This window comes from Rhinatrema bivittatum, chromosome 16 (genome assembly GCF_901001135.1).
Source record: "Rhinatrema bivittatum chromosome 16, aRhiBiv1.1, whole genome shotgun sequence".
Lineage (NCBI taxonomy): Eukaryota > Metazoa > Chordata > Amphibia > Gymnophiona > Rhinatrematidae > Rhinatrema > Rhinatrema bivittatum.
This window is the reverse complement of record NC_042630.1, coordinates 46,654,166-46,671,949: the sequence shown is the minus strand read 5'-3', so window position 1 is coordinate 46,671,949 and position 17,784 is coordinate 46,654,166. Positions and strand designations below refer to the sequence as shown.

The window sequence follows — 17,784 nt, the reverse complement described above, 5'->3', positions numbered from 1 at the left end:
CTACTGTGTTGAATGTTGCTGTGAGGTCGATGAGTACAAGACAGTATGATTTGCCAGAGTCAAATCCTTGCAGTATCAGATCCATTAGTGATAATAGCAGGGTCTCTGTTGAATGTTTTTTTCTGAAACCAAATTGATTTGGGTAAAGGATATCATGATCGTCTAAATGGTTCTCTAGTTGGTTGAGAACTGTTGTTTTGAGTATTTTTGGTAACGGTCTATAATGATCCCAGTCATTAACACTCCTGTTTTTATTTTTTAATGATGGTTTTATGATAGTTTGTTTTAGTCTTTTTGATAACTGGCCTTCTGTTAGTGACAGGTTGATTAGTTTTGTGATTGGTGGTGTAATTATTTGGTTAGTTTCTTTTAGGAAATTGGCAGATTGGGTCATTTGGATACATGGTGTTGTGTGCCCCATCCATGGGCCTGCTCACCTCTTGGGCTCCTCTGCAGGTCCCGGTTCGGCATCCCCAGTGGCAGCCGCGAGCTCCTCCAGACCTCGGCGTCCCACAGCAGTAGTTGCCTGGCCTTCCACTGCTCACCAAGGACTCACGCCGGAGTCCTTGGTGCGGCATCTCCCATGGCGTTAGCCATGCCCCTACGCACGTGCGCGTGGACCGCTTGGCCTCTTGTAGGGCCAGGGGAAGGTCCTAGCTCCATGGCGTGCCCATATTGAAGGAACTACTTAAGGAAGTTCCTGCTTGCAGTTCCTTGCCTTGGCAATCAGGTCGGCATTGTATTGTGTGCTAGATTGTCACTGCGTTCTAAGCCTTGTTCCAGTCTCGTTCCAGTCTTATTCCAGTCTCATTCCAAGATCCTACTATTCCAGCCTTATTCCTGCATCCTACTGTTCCAGCATCCCTCTGTTCCTGTGTCTGTTCGTCTTCCAGGTAGTACCCTTGGACTGTCTCTCTGGTACTGACCTTGGCCTGTTCCTTGACCCTTCTGTCTGCTGCCTGCCTCCTGACGTCTGCCTGCCTTGTGACCTCTTCTGACCTCCGGAACCTGACCTTTCCCTCATTGACTACTCCTCGGACTGACCCTCAGATTCTGACCTCTGCCTGATTGACCATGTCTCCTGATTCTGGCTCTGTCCCTTGCCTTGTCATTGCTTATGCTGTTCTGGTCTTCCTTGCTCCATCTGACCTATAGTCTCGAGTCCGACCATGCTCCCTTGCTGTCCTTGGGCACGCCTCTCTACTACCTCTCCAGGAGACCCTGCAAGGCCCACCTAAGTCCAAGCGGCCTGGTTCCCTACGGGCTCCACTCGGGGATCCATGGGCTTCCAGTGTTGAAGCTCATCCAAGCCTCTGTCTCCTCCAGTTCTCCACCCCCTGGGGGCAGGTGTTTCTGGTCCCTACCAGGGAGCCATTCTCCACTGCTCCAGGACAATGGTCCACCCCTGAGTGTAACACATGGAGGCTTTATTGATTATTCTTTTTATATCCATTTTGATATTATTTGAAAAGAACTGAAGTCCTTGTATTTTTATTGTTTGTTTATTCTGTGAATTTATTGAATCATCAGTTTGGTTTATGTTTGTGGTTAAGGTCGAGTTGTTTTTTTCAGTTTATTTGTTTTCTCTTGTAAGGTAGTTGCATATTCATTGCAATCTTCTTCAGAGAGGTTAGTGTCTTTGGCTTATTTGATCATGGATCCTTTATTAGATTTTTCACTGTTTTAAAAATTAGTTTTGGATTGAACAAAACCCCATGGATTTGTTTTGCATAGTATTCTTTTTTTGTTTTCTTGGTAAGCGTATGATATTTGAATATTTAGGCTTTGTATTTTTTGTTGTTTTGTTTTTAGATGTAGCCATTGGGTGTTTTCTTCAATATTTTTCTTGTTTTCTTAGATTTTTCTTTGCTTTTCTTAGCTCTTCCTTATACCAGGGATTATTCTTCTTATTGTTATCTTGTTCCTATGCAGTAAGGATATAAGTGTTGGCAATGGCCCGACACGGCTCGTGTTTCTTGCACCAGCTTCCTCAGGGGCCACACAATGCCACTAGATTCCAAACACTGCCGCTTAGCTCTGCTACTAGGCTGCAGCTTTTTTCGGGCAGCCCAGTGGAGACTGTGACCTGAACACAGCGCCTTGGACCGCTCGGCCATCCTGACAAGTGGTTGGTGCACCTCTGCGTGGATCCAGATGCTCAAAAACATTTCAGCAAGTAGGCTGCTGTCAGAAGATGCATATTCAATTCAGACAGGCTTTTGAAAACAAATACACAAGGGACAAAACAAGGCTTTTGTCGCTCTCTGTCCAAGAGAATACCATCATCTCTTCTTCTCTGTTTTTTTTAGCAATGCAAATTCAAGATTAAGTAAAATTCGGTGATATAATCGCCAAACAAAGATTGGAAAAATATTCCTTCGAGCAGGAATTGAACCAGCGACCTAAGGATCTCTGCTATTCTTCTACAGTCCTCCGCTCTACCAGCTGAGCTATCGAAGGAGACAAGAGCACTCCCCACTTTAAGATTCTTTCTTATAGGAATTGTTTTCTGCACTACACAAATACTAGCGTTATCCCTTGGCTTCCTATAACTCTGACATAATCACCCTTATGATCACTCTTGCCTGCTTACAAGCTGTCTAACAAACCACAATTAAACTCGATGGATAGCAACTTCCAGCTCGCAAAGAAAACACCATGCACACTTCAGAAACGACGAGCGACTGTCCTTCAAGGATTTCCTCATCTGCTGCCACTCACACGAATGCCTACTTCTGCGCAAGAAGCAGCATCCAAACACCAAGCCATTTCTATGCCAAACTAATACCAAGGAAAACTGACATGTCACATTCCAACCAACTACCCAGCGGCCCCAACCAATCAGATTCGGAAACAATAACATGAAGCCAGAACAACCCCATTTCCAGCTGAAAGTCATATCAACCTAGCTCACCTTCCATCCTTTTCCCTAGCCTTCCATTCCGATCACTGGAGCCTTCTGCTCTATTACTTTTTGAGTTATGCTCAGTAGAGACCGATTTTATTTCCAAAATCAGATGCACAAACTATCCACATTTAATCCTTAAGAATAAGGGAAATTTTTATTTCCCAGGCCTAAAACGCATACTGAAGAGATAAGGAAATATGGGAGGAAGGTCTTAAACGGCAAACCTTTGTAAGGCGCTTAGCGGGAGTTATCAGCGTTCAGAGCCGTCACCACTGCACACAAGAGACCTGCTACACAGCATGGGGAGCGTTTTAGCATGGTCGGAAATCTCACTGCTTGTGGGAAGCATCAAAACTTACTGATTCCTTTCAGCCACCGGCAACGTGATCCTCTCCTCTCAGAGCTGCCACTGGATTGTGGGTTACTGAGCTCTGCTCTGGCATTATATGTCCTGCTTCTAAGGTAACTTAGTGGAAAACAATCCTTTTGGAAATTTACACTACAGTCAGTTGTACTGCCTGACTCCCTGCTGTTCTGATTGAGAAATGATGGTTCCTAAACTAAGCAATCAAACAACCTTATCACTTGATTTATTCAGCCTGAGTGACTCACTGCTGACTTCATTAACAAACAATGGTACCCAAAGAAACCAAATCACACCACCTTTACACCTTTCCTAGTTAAGTAACTGAACTTTTCAACCTTTTTACTTAGGTGTACTCTGCTCCTTGTATATTTCTAGCTTGTGGATACCGTTTTATATGTTTTTTTAAATATGAAAACACACTTACTTCTGCTTATTAGCTGGCTTACTAATTGACTCTAAATAATACATCCCAATAGTTTACTTCTCCCTAATAATTTTACCAATTTTCCAAGCCAAAAGTACTGATTCATTTCAGCCAACAGCAAGTGATCCTCCCCTCTCATTGCTGCTCCACGATTTCCAACACGGATTCCGTGCATCATGGACAGGGAAATCCAGTTTAAAAGCAACAAAGACTGTCAGAAGTGGGATTCGAACCCACGCCTCCAGTGGAGACTGTGACCTGAACACAGCGCCTTGGACCGCTCGGCCATCCTGACAAGTGGTTGGTGCACCTCTGCGTGGATCCAGATGCTCAAAAACATTTCAGCAAGTAGGCTGCTGTCAGAAGATGCATATTCAATTCAGACAGGCTTTTGAAAACAAATACACAAGGGACAAAACAAGGCTTTTGTCGCTCTCTGTCCAAGAGAATACCATCATCTCTTCTTCTCTGTTTTTTTTAGCAATGCAAATTCAAGATTAAGTAAAATTCGGTGATATAATCGCCAAACAAAGATTGGAAAAATATTCCTTCGAGCAGGAATTGAACCAGCGACCTAAGGATCTCTGCTATTCTTCTACAGTCCTCCGCTCTACCAGCTGAGCTATCGAAGGAGACAAGAGCACTCCCCACTTTAAGATTCTTTCTTATAGGAATTGTTTTCTGCACTACACAAATACTAGCGTTATCCCTTGGCTTCCTATACCTCTGACATAATCACCCTTATGATCACTCTTGCTTGCTTACAAGCTGTCTAACAAACCACAATTAAACTCGATGGATAGCAACTTCCAGCTCGCAAAGAAAACACCATGCACACTTCAGAAGCAACGGGCGACTGTCCTTCAAGGACTTCCTCATCTGCTGCCACTCACATGAATGCCTACTTCTGCGCAAGAAGCAGCATCCAAACACCAAGCCATTTCTATGCCAACCTAATACCAAGGAAAACTGACATGTCCCATTCCAACCAACTACCCAGCGGCCCCAATTCAATCAGATTCGGAAACAATAACATGAAGCTAGAACAAACCCATTTCCAGCTGAAAGGCACATCAACCTAGCTCACCTTCCATCCTTTTCCCTAGCCTTCCATTCCGATCACCGGAGCCTTCTGCTCTACTACTTTTTTGAGTTATGCTCAGTAGAGACCGATTTTATTTCCAAAATCAGATGCACAAACTATCCACATTTAATCCTTAAGAATAAGGGAAATTTTTATTTCCCAAGCCTAAAACGCATACTGAAGAGTTAAGGAAATATAGGAGGAAGGTCTTAAACGGCAAACCTTTGTAAGGCGCTTAGCGGGAGTTATCAGCGTTCAGAGCCGTCACCAGTGCACACAAGAGACCTGCTACACAGCATGGGGAGCGTTTTAGCATGGTCGGAAATCTCACTGCTTGGGGGAAGCATCAAAACTTACTGATTCCTTTCAGCCACCGGCAACGTGATCCTCTCCTCGCAGAGCTGCCACTGGATTGTGGGTTACTGAGCTCTGCTCTGGCATTATATGTCCTGCTTCTAAGGTAACTTAGTGGAAAACAATCCTTTTGGAAATTTACACTACAGTCAGTTGTACTGCCTGACTCCCTGCTGTTCTGATTGAGAAATGATGGTTCCTAAACTAAGCAATCAAACAACCTTATCACTTGATTTATTCAGCCTGAGTGACTCACTGCTGACTTCATTAACAAACAATGGTACCCAAAGAAACCAAATCACACCACCTTTACACCTTTCCTAGTTAAGTAACTGAACTTTTCAACCTTTTTACTTAGGTGTACTCTGCACCTTGCATATTTCTAGCTTGTGGATACCGTTTTATATGTTTGTTTTTTTTTAAATATGAAAACACACTTACTTCTGCTTATTAGCTGGCGTACTGATTGACTCTAAATAATATATCCCAATAGTTTACTTCTCCCCAATAATTTTACCAATTTTCCAAGCCAAACGTACTGATTCATTTCAGCCAACAGCAAGGTGATCCTCCCCTCTCATTGCTGCTCCATGATTTCCAACACCGATTCCGTGCATCGTGGACAGGGAAATCCAGTTTAAAAGCAACAAAGACTGTCAGAAGTGGGATTCGAACCCACGCCTCCAGTGGAGACTGTGACCTGAACACAGCGCCTTGGACCGCTCGGCCATCCTGACAAGTGGTTGGGGCACCTCTGCGTGGATCCAGATGCTCAATAACATTTCAGCAGGTAGGCTGCTGTCGGAAGATGCATATTCAATTCAGACAGGCTTTGGAAAACAAATACACAAGGGACAAAACAAGGCTTTTGTCGCTCTCTGTCCAAGAGAATACCATCATCTCTTCTTCTCTGTTTTTTTTAGCAATGCAAATTCAAGATTAAATAAAATTGGGTGATATAATCGCCAAACAAAGATTGGAAAAATATTCCTTCGAGCAGGAATTGAACCAGCGACCTAAGGATCTCTGCTATTCTTCTACAGTCCTCCGCTCTACCAGCTGAGCTATCGAAGGAGACAAGAGCACTCCCCACTTTAAGATTCTTTCTTATAGGAATTGTTTTCTGCACTACACAAATACTAGCGTTATCCTTTGGCTTCCTATATAACTCTGACATAATCACCCTTATGATCACTCTTGCCTGCTTACAAGCTGTCTAACAAACCACAATTAAACTCGATGGATAGCAACTTCCAGCTCGCAAAGAAAACACCATGCACACTTCAGAAGCAACGGGCGACTGTCCTTCAAGGACTTCCTCATCTGCTGCCACTCACATGAATGCCTACTTCTGCGCAAGAAGCAGCATCCAAACACCAAGCCATTTCTATGCCAACCTAACACCAAGGAAAACTGACATGTCCCATTCCAACCAACTACCCAGCGGCCCCAATTCAATCAGATTCGGAAACAATAACATGAAGCTAGAACAAACCCATTTCCAGCTGAAAGGCACATCAACCTAGCTCACCTTCCATCCTTTTCCCTAGCCTTCCATTCCGATCACCGGAGCCTTCTGCTCTACTACTTTTTTGAGTTATGCTCAGTAGAGACCGATTTTATTTCCAAAATCAGATGCACAAACTATCCACATTTAATCCTTAAGAATAAGGGAAATTTTTATTTCCCAAGCCTAAAACGCAAACTGAAGAGATAAAGAAATACAGGAGGAAGGTCTTAAACGGCAAACCTTTGTAAGGCGCTTAGCGGGAGTTATCAGCGTTCAGAGCCTTCACCAGTTTACACAAGAGACCTGCTACACAGCATGGGGAGCGTTTTAGCATGGTCGGAAATCTCACTGCTTGGGGGAAGCATCAAAACTTACTGATTCCTTTCAGCCACCGGCAAGGTGATCCTCTCCTCGCAGAGCTGCCACTGGATTGTGGGTTACTGAGCTCTGCTCTGGCATTATATGTCCTGCTTCTAAGGTAACTTAGTGGAAAACAATCCCTTTGGAAATTTACACTACAGTCAATTGTACTGCCTTACTCACTGCTGTTCTGATTAACAAATGATGGTTCCTAAACAAAGCAATCACACAACCTTATCACTTCATTTATTCAGCCTGAGTGACTCACTGCTGACTTCATTAACAAACAATGGTACCCAAAGAAACCAAATCACACCACCTTTACACCTTTCCTAGTTAAGTAACTGAACTTTTCAACCTTTTTACTTAGGTGTACTCTGCACCTTGCATATTTCTAGCTTGTGGATACCGTTTTATATGTTTGTTTTTTTTAAATATGAAAACACACTTACTTCTGCTTATTAGCTGGCGTACTGATTGACTCTAAATAATATATCCCAATAGTTTACTTCTCCCCAATAATTTTACCAATTTTCCAAGCCAAACGTACTGATTCATTTCAGCCAACAGCAAGGTGATCCTCCCCTCTCATTGCTGCTCCATGATTTCCAACACCGATTCCGTGCATCGTGGACAGGGAAATCCAGTTTAAAAGCAACAAAGACTGTCAGAAGTGGGATTCGAACCCACGCCTCCAGTGGAGACTGTGACCTGAACACAGCGCCTTGGACCGCTCGGCCATCCTGACAAGTGGTTGGGGCACCTCTGCGTGGATCCAGATGCTCAATAACATTTCAGCAGGTAGGCTGCTGTCGGAAGATGCATATTCAATTCAGACAGGCTTTGGAAAACAAATACACAAGGGACAAAACAAGGCTTTTGTCGCTCTCTGTCCAAGAGAATACCATCATCTGTTCTTCTCTGTTTTTTTTAGCAATGCAAATTCAAGATTAAATAAAATTGGGTGATATAATCGCCAAACAAAGATTGGAAAAATGTTCCTTCGAGCAGGAATTGAACCAGCGACCTAAGGATCTCTGCTATTCTTCTACAGTCCTCCGCTCTACCAGCTGAGCTATCGAAGGAGACAAGTGCACTCCCCACTTTAAGATTCTTTCTTATAGGAATTGTTTTCTGCACTACACAAATACTAGCGCTATCCTTTGGCTTCCTATATAACTCTGACATAATCACCCTTATGATCACTCTTGCCTGCTTACAAGCTGTCTAACAAACCACAATTAAACTCGATGGATAGCAACTTCCAGCTCGCAAAGAAAACACCATGCACACTTCAGAAGCAACGGGCGACTGTCCTTCAAGGACTTCCTCATCTGCTGCCACTCACATGAATGCCTACTTCTGCGCAAGAAGCAGCATCCAAACACCAAGCCATTTCTATGCCAACCTAACACCAAGGAAAACTGACATGTCCCATTCCAACCAACTACCCAGCGGCCCCAATTCAATCAGATTCGGAAACAATAACATGAAGCTAGAACAAACCCATTTCCAGCTGAAAGGCACATCAACCTAGCTCACCTTCCATCCTTTTCCCTAGCCTTCCATTCCGATCACCGGAGCCTTCTGCTCTACTACTTTTTTGAGTTATGCTCAGTAGAGACCGATTTTATTTCCAAAATCAGATGCACAAACTATCCACATTTAATCCTTAAGAATAAGGGAAATTTTTATTTCCCAAGCCTAAAACGCATACTGAAGAGTTAAGGAAATATAGGAGGAAGGTCTTAAACGGCAAACCTTTGTAAGGCGCTTAGCGGGAGTTATCAGCGTTCAGAGCCGTCACCAGTGCACACAAGAGACCTGCTACACAGCATGGGGAGCGTTTTAGCATGGTCGGAAATCTCACTGCTTGTGGGAAGCATCAAAACTTACTGATTCCTTTCAGCCACCGGCAAGGTGATCCTCTCCTCTCAGAGCTGCCACTGGATTGTGGGTTACTGAGCTCTGCTCTGGCATTATATGTCCTGCTTCTAAGGTAACTTAGTGGAAAACAATCCTTTTGGAAATTTACACTACAGTCAATTGTACTGCCTGACTCACTGCTGTTCTGATTAACAAATGATGGTTCCTAAACAAAGCAATCACACAACCTTATCACTTCATTTATTCAGCCTGAGTGACTCACTGCTGACTTCATTAACAAACAATGGTACCCAAAGAAACCAAATCACACCACCTTTACACCTTTCCTAGTTAAGTAACTGAACTTTTCAACCTTTTTACTTAGGTGTACTCTGCTCCTTGTATATTTCTAGCTTGTGGATACCGTTTTATATGTTTGTTTTTTTTTAAATATGAAAACACACTTACTTCTGCTTATTAGCTGGCGTACTGATTGACTCTAAATAATATATCCCAATAGTTTACTTCTCCCCAATAATTTTACCAATTTTCCAAGCCAAACGTACTGATTCATTTCAGCCAACAGCAAGGTGATCCTCCCCTCTCATTGCTGCTCCATGATTTCCAACACCGATTCCGTGCATCGTGGACAGGGAAATCCAGTTTAAAAGCAACAAAGACTGTCAGAAGTGGGATTCGAACCCACGCCTCCAGTGGAGACTGTGACCTGAACACAGCGCCTTGGACCGCTCGGCCATCCTGACAAGTGGTTGGGGCACCTCTGCGTGGATCCAGATGCTCAATAACATTTCAGCAGGTAGGCTGCTGTCGGAAGATGCATATTCAATTCAGACAGGCTTTGGAAAACAAATACACAAGGGACAAAACAAGGCTTTTGTCGCTCTCTGTCCAAGAGAATACCATCATCTGTTCTTCTCTGTTTTTTTTAGCAATGCAAATTCAAGATTAAATAAAATTGGGTGATATAATCGCCAAACAAAGATTGGAAAAATATTCCTTCGAGCAGGAATTGAACCAGCGACCTAAGGATCTCTGCTATTCTTCTACAGTCCTCCGCTCTACCAGCTGAGCTATCGAAGGAGACAAGAGCACTCCCCACTTTAAGATTCTTTCTTATAGGAATTGTTTTCTGCACTACACAAATACTAGCGTTATCCCTTGGCTTCCTATAACTCTGACATAATCACCCTTATGATCACTCTTGCTTGCTTACAAGCTGTCTAACAAACCACAATTAAACTCGATGGATAGCAACTTCCAGCTCGCAAAGAAAACACCATGCACACTTCAGAAGCAACGGGCGACTGTCCTTCAAGGACTTCCTCATCTGCTGCCACTCACATGAATGCCTACTTCTGCGCAAGAAGCAGCATCCAAACACCAAGCCATTTCTATGCCAACCTAATACCAAGGAAAACTGACATGTCCCATTCCAACCAACTACCCAGCGGCCCCAATTCAATCAGATTCGGAAACAATAACATGAAGCTAGAACAAACCCATTTCCAGCTGAAAGGCACATCAACCTAGCTCACCTTCCATCCTTTTCCCTAGCCTTCCATTCCGATCACCGGAGCCTTCTGCTCTACTACTTTTTTGAGTTATGCTCAGTAGAGACCGATTTTATTTCCAAAATCAGATGCACAAACTATCCACATTTAATCCTTAAGAATAAGGGAAATTTTTATTTCCCAAGCCTAAAACGCAAACTGAAGAGATAAAGAAATACAGGAGGAAGGTCTTAAACGGCAAACCTTTGTAAGGCGCTTAGCGGGAGTTATCAGCGTTCAGAGCCGTCACCAGTGTACACAAGAGACCTGCTACACAGCATGGGGAGCGTTTTAGCATGGTCGGAAATCTCACTGCTTGGGGGAAGCATCAAAACTTACTGATTCCTTTCAGCCACCGGCAAGGTGATCCTCTCCTCGCAGAGCTGCCACTGGATTGTGGGTTACTGAGCTCTGCTCTGGCATTATATGTCCTGCTTCTAAGGTAACTTAGTGGAAAACAATCCCTTTGGAAATTTACACTACAGTCAATTGTACTGCCTTACTCACTGCTGTTCTGATTAACAAATGATGGTTCCTAAACAAAGCAATCACACAACCTTATCACTTCATTTATTCAGCCTGAGTGACTCACTGCTGACTTCATTAACAAACAATGGTACCCAAAGAAACCAAATCACACCGCCTTTACACCTTTCCAAGTTAAGTAACTGAACTTTTCAACCTTTTTACTTAGGTGTACTCTGCACCTTGCATATTTCTAGCTTGTGGATACCGTTTTATATGTTTGTTTTTTTTTAAATATGAAAACACACTTACTTCTGCTTATTAGCTGGCGTACTGATTGACTCTAAATAATATATCCCAATAGTTTACTTCTCCCCAATAATTTTACCAATTTTCCAAGCCAAACGTACTGATTCATTTCAGCCAACAGCAAGGTGATCCTCCCCTCTCATTGCTGCTCCATGATTTCCAACACCGATTCCGTGCATCGTGGACAGGGAAATCCAGTTTAAAAGCAACAAATACTGTCAGAAGTGGGATTCGAACCCACGCCTCCAGTGGAGACTGTGACCTGAACACAGCGCCTTGGACCGCTCGGCCATCCTGACAAGTGGTTGGGGCACCTCTGCGTGGATCCAGATGCTCAATAACATTTCAGCAGGTAGGCTGCTGTCGGAAGATGCATATTCAATTCAGACAGGCTTTGGAAAACAAATACACAAGGGACAAAACAAGGCTTTTGTCGCTCTCTGTCCAAGAGAATACCATCATCTGTTCTTCTCTGTTTTTTTTAGCAATGCAAATTCAAGATTAAATAAAATTGGGTGATATAATCGCCAAACAAAGATTGGAAAAATATTCCTTCGAGCAGGAATTGAACCAGCGACCTAAGGATCTCTGCTATTCTTCTACAGTCCTCCGCTCTACCAGCTGAGCTATCGAAGGAGACAAGTGCACTCCCCACTTTAAGATTCTTTCTTATAGGAATTGTTTTCTGCACTACACAAATACTAGCGTTATCCTTTGGCTTCCTATATAACTCTGACATAATCACCCTTATGATCACTCTTGCCTGCTTACAAGCTGTCTAACAAACCACAATTAAACTCGATGGATAGCAACTTCCAGCTCGCAAAGAAAACACCATGCACACTTCAGAAGCAACGGGCGACTGTCCTTCAAGGACTTCCTCATCTGCTGCCACTCACATGAATGCCTACTTCTGCGCAAGAAGCAGCATCCAAACACCAAGCCATTTCTATGCCAACCTAATACCAAGGAAAACTGACATGTCCCATTCCAACCAACTACCCAGCGGCCCCAATTCAATCAGATTCGGAAACAATAACATGAAGCTAGAACAAACCCATTTCCAGCTGAAAGGCACATCAACCTAGCTCACCTTCCATCCTTTTCCCTAGCCTTCCATTCCGATCACCGGAGCCTTCTGCTCTACTACTTTTTTGAGTTATGCTCAGTAGAGACCGATTTTATTTCCAAAATCAGATGCACAAACTATCCACATTTAATCCTTAAGAATAAGGGAAATTTTTATTTCCCAAGCCTAAAACGCAAACTGAAGAGATAAAGAAATACAGGAGGAAGGTCTTAAACGGCAAACCTTTGTAAGGCGCTTAGCGGGAGTTATCAGCGTTCAGAGCCGTCACAAGTTTACACAAGAGACCTGCTACACAGCATGGGGAGCGTTTTAGCATGGTCGGAAATCTCACTGCTTGGGGGAAGCATCAAAACTTACTGATTCCTTTCAGCCACCGGCAAGGTGATCCTCTCCTCGCAGAGCTGCCACTGGATTGTGGGTTACTGAGCTCTGCTCTGGCATTATATGTCCTGCTTCTAAGGTAACTTAGTGGAAAACAATCCCTTTGGAAATTTACACTACAGTCAATTGTACTGCCTTACTCACTGCTGTTCTGATTAACAAATGATGGTTCCTAAACAAAGCAATCACACAACCTTATCACTTCATTTATTCAGCCTGAGTGACTCACTGCTGACTTCATTAACAAACAATGGTACCCAAAGAAACCAAATCACACCGCCTTTACACCTTTCCAAGTTAAGTAACTGAACTTTTCAACCTTTTTACTTAGGTGTACTCTGCACCTTGCATATTTCTAGCTTGTGGATACCGTTTTATATGTTTGTTTTTTTTTAAATATGAAAACACACTTACTTCTGCTTATTAGCTGGCGTACTGATTGACTCTAAATAATATATCCCAATAGTTTACTTCTCCCCAATAATTTTACCAATTTTCCAAGCCAAACGTACTGATTCATTTCAGCCAACAGCAAGGTGATCCTCCCCTCTCATTGCTGCTCCATGATTTCCAACACCGATTCCGTGCATCGTGGACAGGGAAATCCAGTTTAAAAGCAACAAAGACTGTCAGAAGTGGGATTCGAACCCACGCCTCCAGTGGAGACTGTGACCTGAACACAGCGCCTTGGACCGCTCGGCCATCCTGACAAGTGGTTGGGGCACCTCTGCGTGGATCCAGATGCTCAATAACATTTCAGCAGGTAGGCTGCTGTCGGAAGATGCATATTCAATTCAGACAGGCTTTGGAAAACAAATACACAAGGGACAAAACAAGGCTTTTGTCGCTCTCTGTCCAAGAGAATACCATCATCTGTTCTTCTCTGTTTTTTTTAGCAATGCAAATTCAAGATTAAGTAAAATTCGGTGATATAATCGCCAAACAAAGATTGGAAAAATATTCCTTCGAGCAGGAATTGAACCAGCGACCTAAGGATCTCTGCTATTCTTCTACAGTCCTCCGCTCTACCAGCTGAGCTATCGAAGGAGACAAGAGCACTCCCCACTTTAAGATTCTTTCTTATAGGAATTGTTTTCTGCACTACACAAATACTAGCGTTATCCTTTGGCTTCCTATATAACTCTGACATAATCACCCTTATGATCACTCTTGCCTGCTTACAAGCTGTCTAACAAACCACAATTAAACTCGATGGATAGCAACTTCCAGCTCGCAAAGAAAACACCATGCACACTTCAGAAGCAACGGGCGACTGTCCTTCAAGGACTTCCTCATCTGCTGCCACTCACATGAATGCCTACTTCTGCGCAAGAAGCAGCATCCAAACACCAAGCCATTTCTATGCCAACCTAATACCAAGGAAAACTGACATGTCCCATTCCAACCAACTACCCAGCGGCCCCAATTCAATCAGATTCGGAAACAATAACATGAAGCTAGAACAAACCCATTTCCAGCTGAAAGGCACATCAACCTAGCTCACCTTCCATCCTTTTCCCTAGCCTTCCATTCCGATCACCGGAGCCTTCTGCTCTACTACTTTTTTGAGTTATGCTCAGTAGAGACCGATTTTATTTCCAAAATCAGATGCACAAACTATCCACATTTAATCCTTAAGAATAAGGGAAATTTTTATTTCCCAAGCCTAAAACGCAAACTGAAGAGATAAAGAAATACAGGAGGAAGGTCTTAAACGGCAAACCTTTGTAAGGCGCTTAGCGGGAGTTATCAGCGTTCAGAGCCTTCACCAGTTTACACAAGAGACCTGCTACACAGCATGGGGAGCGTTTTAGCATGGTCGGAAATCTCACTGCTTGGGGGAAGCATCAAAACTTACTGATTCCTTTCAGCCACCGGCAAGGTGATCCTCTCCTCGCAGAGCTGCCACTGGATTGTGGGTTACTGAGCTCTGCTCTGGCATTATATGTCCTGCTTCTAAGGTAACTTAGTGGAAAACAATCCTTTTGGAAATTTACACTACAGTCAGTTGTACTGCCTGACTCCCTGCTGTTCTGATTGAGAAATGATGGTTCCTAAACAAAGCAATCACACAACCTTATCACTTCATTTATTCAGCCTGAGTGACTCACTGCTGACTTCATTAACAAACAATGGTACCCAAAGAAACCAAATCACACCGCCTTTACACCTTTCCAAGTTAAGTAACTGAACTTTTCAACCTTTTTACTTAGGTGTACTCTGCACCTTGCATATTTCTAGCTTGTGGATACCGTTTTATATGTTTGTTTTTTTTTAAATATGAAAACACACTTACTTCTGCTTATTAGCTGGCGTACTGATTGACTCTAAATAATATATCCCAATAGTTTACTTCTCCCCAATAATTTTACCAATTTTCCAAGCCAAACGTACTGATTCATTTCAGCCAACAGCAAGGTGATCCTCCCCTCTCATTGCTGCTCCATGATTTCCAACACCGATTCCGTGCATCGTGGACAGGGAAATCCAGTTTAAAAGCAACAAAGACTGTCAGAAGTGGGATTCGAACCCACGCCTCCAGTGGAGACTGTGACCTGAACACAGCGCCTTGGACCGCTCGGCCATCCTGACAAGTGGTTGGGGCACCTCTGCGTGGATCCAGATGCTCAATAACATTTCAGCAGGTAGGCTGCTGTCGGAAGATGCATATTCAATTCAGACAGGCTTTGGAAAACAAATACACAAGGGACAAAACAAGGCTTTTGTCGCTCTCTGTCCAAGAGAATACCATCATCTGTTCTTCTCTGTTTTTTTTAGCAATGCAAATTCAAGATTAAATAAAATTGGGTGATATAATCGCCAAACAAAGATTGGAAAAATGTTCCTTCGAGCAGCGACCTAAGGATCTCTGCTATTCTTCTACAGTCCTCCGCTCTACCAGCTGAGCTATCGAAGGAGACAAAAGCACCCCCCACTTTAAGATTCTTTCTTATAGGAATTGTTCTCTGCACTACACAAATACTAGCGTTATCCCTTGGCTTCCTATAACTCTGACATAATCACCCTTATGATCACTCTTGCCTGCTTACAAGCTGTCTAACAAACCACAATTAAACTCGATAGATAGCAACTTCCAGCTCGCAAAGAAAAAACCATGCACACTTCACAAGCAACGGGCGACTGTCCTTCAAGGACTTCCTCATCTGCTGCCACTCACATGAATGCCTACTTCTGCGCAAGAAGCAGCATCCAAACACCAAGCCATAGATTCTAGTAAAAGCCATATGTTATGTATTGCAGATTTGCTCTGCTATTGCGAATTGATTGGGGAAGCAGCGACCAGCGTGTTCACCCAGGAAGAAGTACAATTCCTTGGTAATTTCTAGAAAGTGGATCCCTTTGGGTGAATATTTGTGATTTTGAACATGGACTCCTTTTTTTCTGAGAAGCATATGAAGTTGTCATTTCTGCTCTGCAGGTTGGAAACTGATATATTTTTTCTGGCACCTTAAGAACATGCCATACTGGGTCAGACCAAGGATACATCAAGCCCAGCATCCTGTTTCCAACAGTGGCCAATCCAGGCCATAAGAACCTGGCAAGTACCCAATGCTTCACTAACATTTTTGTAGGTTTCCTAATGAATTACTGAAACAGAAAAAGTAAATACCCCTCGCCCAACATGGGGCTTGAACCCATGACCCTGAGATTAAGAGTCTCATGCTCTACCGACTGAGCTAGTCAGGCTTGGGGAAAAAGCGTTTTTCAGCAGATATTGGTTCTCACAATCTTTGCTTAAGTCACATTTCATACAGCTGTAGGGATTCAAACAATTCAATACTTGCACTCGTGCCTTAAGACAGCGACCGAGTAGGACTCACAGATTTAGCTCATCTTAACATAAACATATTTTTGTGATTTCTGTGGGTTTGGGTTTCACCTCTTCTCTTATGTGTATAAAAGGCATATTTCGCTTATGTAAAATTATTTTTTTTCAAAGAAGGCACTTTATTAGGATTCCTGTCTAAATCTTTTTTTTCTGAGCATCAAGTGGCAATGGCATTTCTGGCCACGAGGTTTCAGGCTCTTATTATATTTATTTCCAGTATTTTAATGAGCACAATTTAATCAGCAAATACATAATAATATGGGCCATATACATTTGTACTGCAGGTTTGTTCTGCTAGAGAAAATTGACTGTGAAAATATTGACAGGACATTTACACAAGAAGGATTACAATTTTTGATACATTCTAGAACGTGCTTCCAGTTGTGTGAATTATTTGGACATTTCAACATGGTTTAATTGTCATAAGAATAAAACATGATTTTAATCTGTGCACTCACAGTTGACACTAATATTAGATTTTGTTCCTGCCAGTTAGATCAATGGTAATTTTTATATGTTATTTCTGACATGTTTTCATGGAGACCTCTCATTATAATAGTCATGCTGGTTATTATTGTGTGAAATGCTTCACAAAGCATGATCGGAAAGTTCACCTGAGAAGAATTACATTCTTTCTGAGAATTGAAGAAAATACTTCCTTCTCATTTGAACTATTTGACTAAATTCAATTTCAGGTAACTATATAACAAAAGTAACCCCCTATGAAACATAGTTAACATGTATCAACCCCTTCGCATGGCTACCGTTAAAAACTCCATAGAGAGGGGGTCATATTCACTAGAAAAAGCATACTTCTTTTACACACTCATAAAGGTGCTGAATTTAATGCTAAACTGAAATTGAATTAAAACCTTTAGAGATTACTTTCAAGAAAACAGATGAGCTTGATAAACTATACCACATTAATCATAACAAACTTCTGCATTAAATTGTAAGCAAATAGTTAAGATCTGGCAAAACAGGTTTAAAATTAATATTCTCTTTCAAGGTATTTCTCAAAGACAGAAACTGTGTTGAATATTAGCATTCTGGGTGCTAAGTTCAATATATGCATGCTTCATTGAGCATTATTTGAGGCTTAATTAACTACCTTAAAAAGCATTTCACTCATCTTCGTGGCCATTCACAGATATTCCTAGACCTTCACATCTACAGGATGTGATTCTGTTCATCTTAATTAAGAGAAAAACCTGTAAAGTATCACAGAGCTTTGCAAGAGAGGGT

General features: G+C 42.5%; 15 non-coding genes across 15 annotated transcripts; all 15 read right to left on the bottom strand.

Moving 5' to 3' along the window:
• Positions 1-2,374: 2,374 nt before the first annotated feature.
• TRNAY-GUA lies at positions 2,375-2,460 on the bottom strand. The gene is given in 2 exon segments: positions 2,375-2,410; positions 2,424-2,460. It is a non-coding gene; the product is annotated as a tRNA-Tyr (tRNA).
• A 1,451-nt stretch (positions 2,461-3,911) lies between these two features.
• TRNAL-CAG lies at positions 3,912-3,994 on the bottom strand. Its single transcript has one exon. It is a non-coding gene; the product is annotated as a tRNA-Leu (tRNA).
• Positions 3,995-4,245: 251 nt separating this feature from the next.
• TRNAY-GUA lies at positions 4,246-4,331 on the bottom strand. The gene is given in 2 exon segments: positions 4,246-4,281; positions 4,295-4,331. It is a non-coding gene; the product is annotated as a tRNA-Tyr (tRNA).
• A 1,460-nt stretch (positions 4,332-5,791) lies between these two features.
• On the bottom strand, positions 5,792-5,874 carry TRNAL-CAG. Its single transcript has one exon. It is a non-coding gene; the product is annotated as a tRNA-Leu (tRNA).
• A 251-nt stretch (positions 5,875-6,125) lies between these two features.
• On the bottom strand, positions 6,126-6,211 carry TRNAY-GUA. Its single transcript is given in 2 exon segments — positions 6,126-6,161; positions 6,175-6,211. It is a non-coding gene; the product is annotated as a tRNA-Tyr (tRNA).
• A 1,461-nt stretch (positions 6,212-7,672) lies between these two features.
• On the bottom strand, positions 7,673-7,755 carry TRNAL-CAG. Its single transcript has one exon. It is a non-coding gene; the product is annotated as a tRNA-Leu (tRNA).
• A 251-nt stretch (positions 7,756-8,006) lies between these two features.
• On the bottom strand, positions 8,007-8,092 carry TRNAY-GUA. Its single transcript is given in 2 exon segments — positions 8,007-8,042; positions 8,056-8,092. It is a non-coding gene; the product is annotated as a tRNA-Tyr (tRNA).
• A 1,462-nt stretch (positions 8,093-9,554) lies between these two features.
• On the bottom strand, positions 9,555-9,637 carry TRNAL-CAG. Its single transcript has one exon. It is a non-coding gene; the product is annotated as a tRNA-Leu (tRNA).
• A 251-nt stretch (positions 9,638-9,888) lies between these two features.
• On the bottom strand, positions 9,889-9,974 carry TRNAY-GUA. The gene is given in 2 exon segments: positions 9,889-9,924; positions 9,938-9,974. It is a non-coding gene; the product is annotated as a tRNA-Tyr (tRNA).
• A 1,460-nt stretch (positions 9,975-11,434) lies between these two features.
• On the bottom strand, positions 11,435-11,517 carry TRNAL-CAG. The gene has a single exon. It is a non-coding gene; the product is annotated as a tRNA-Leu (tRNA).
• A 251-nt stretch (positions 11,518-11,768) lies between these two features.
• TRNAY-GUA lies at positions 11,769-11,854 on the bottom strand. The gene is given in 2 exon segments: positions 11,769-11,804; positions 11,818-11,854. It is a non-coding gene; the product is annotated as a tRNA-Tyr (tRNA).
• A 1,462-nt stretch (positions 11,855-13,316) lies between these two features.
• TRNAL-CAG lies at positions 13,317-13,399 on the bottom strand. The gene has a single exon. It is a non-coding gene; the product is annotated as a tRNA-Leu (tRNA).
• Positions 13,400-13,650: 251 nt separating this feature from the next.
• TRNAY-GUA lies at positions 13,651-13,736 on the bottom strand. Its single transcript is given in 2 exon segments — positions 13,651-13,686; positions 13,700-13,736. It is a non-coding gene; the product is annotated as a tRNA-Tyr (tRNA).
• Positions 13,737-15,198: 1,462 nt separating this feature from the next.
• TRNAL-CAG lies at positions 15,199-15,281 on the bottom strand. The gene has a single exon. It is a non-coding gene; the product is annotated as a tRNA-Leu (tRNA).
• Positions 15,282-16,324: 1,043 nt separating this feature from the next.
• On the bottom strand, positions 16,325-16,397 carry TRNAK-CUU. Its single transcript has one exon. It is a non-coding gene; the product is annotated as a tRNA-Lys (tRNA).
• Between the last annotated feature and the right edge of the window lie 1,387 nt (positions 16,398-17,784).